The sequence below is a fragment of the Octopus bimaculoides genome, chromosome 4, assembly GCF_046866305.1.
Source record: "Octopus bimaculoides isolate indiv1 chromosome 4, ASM4686630v1, whole genome shotgun sequence".
Taxonomy (NCBI): Eukaryota; Metazoa; Mollusca; class Cephalopoda; order Octopoda; family Octopodidae; genus Octopus; species Octopus bimaculoides.
Window position 1 is genome coordinate 145,097,690 of NC_142931.1, and position 1,190 is coordinate 145,098,879.

Below are 1,190 nucleotides of genomic sequence, written 5' to 3' on the forward strand. Positions count from 1 at the left end.
ATATATATATATATATATATATATATATATATATATATATATATATATATACACATATATCCATATGTGTGTATGTATGTATGTATGTATGTATCCCCACAAATTCGCTCTCGTTAAAAACAGAGAATTCATCTCATGTCAAAAAGCTAGACAGCTACATACTTACACATACACACACACACACACACACACACGGAGAGAAATATAAAGAGCCAAAGCTAAGACAATTTCTTATGGCTGAAATGTCAAATGAATGACGGCCGACAATATTATAAACAGGCAACAATAGGGAAATATTGAAAGCCCCCGAATCCCAGAAACACCAGTAAAATAACAGTGAATTATCTACGTCCAAGAAATAGAAACTTTTGAAGACACATTAAAGAAAGGTAAGCGTATTCATTCATTTACTGTGAATTTTCTTTTAGTAGTATTATTATTTTTTTTATTAATATCATTATCATTATTATTATTATTATTATCACTATTATTATTTATTTTATTAAAATTTTATATTTTTCTTAATTTTAATATTATTATTATTATTATTATTATTATTATTATTATTATTATTATAGCGGCGTGCTGGCAGAAACGTTAGCACGCTGTACCGAATGCTCGAGGTTATTTCGCCCGTCGATGCATTTTGAGTTCAAATTTTGCTGAGATTGATCTTTTCCTTTCATCCTTTCGGGGTCGATAAATTAAGTACCAGTCGAGTACTGAGGTCGATATAATAGAGTACCCCCTCCCCAAAAATTTTAGGCCTTGTGCCAACAGTAGAAAGGATTCTTCTTCTTCTTCTTCTTATTATTATTATTATTATTATTATTATTATTATTATTATTATTATTATTATTATTATTATTATTATTAAGGCGGCGATCTGGCAGAATCGTAACGCGTCGGACAAAATATTTAGTGGGAATTTCGTCCATTGTTACGTTCTGTGTTCAAATCCCACAGAGGTCAAATTTACCTTTCAACCTTTCGGAGTCTATAAAATAAGCCCCGGTTAAGCACTGGTATCGATTTAGTCGATGTACCGCCGCTGCCGAACTTGCCGGCCTTGTGCCAAACTTGGAAACCAGTCTTCTTAGCGGTATTTCGTCCGTCTTTAAGTTCTGAGCCCAAATTCTGGCTAGGTTGACTTTGCCTTTCATCCTTCCGGGCTCCATAAAATAAGTACC

The 1,190-nt window shown here is 32.6% G+C and overlaps 1 long non-coding RNA gene across 1 annotated transcript in view; it reads left to right on the forward strand.

The window, feature by feature from the left end:
• LOC106872919 (uncharacterized) overlaps positions 1-1,190 on the forward strand; it is a 156,945-nt gene continuing 155,755 nt past the window's right edge. The window contains exon 1 of the long non-coding RNA XR_016241724.1: positions 1-389. This is a non-coding gene — a long non-coding RNA (uncharacterized LOC106872919). The remainder of the gene's footprint in view (positions 390-1,190) is intronic.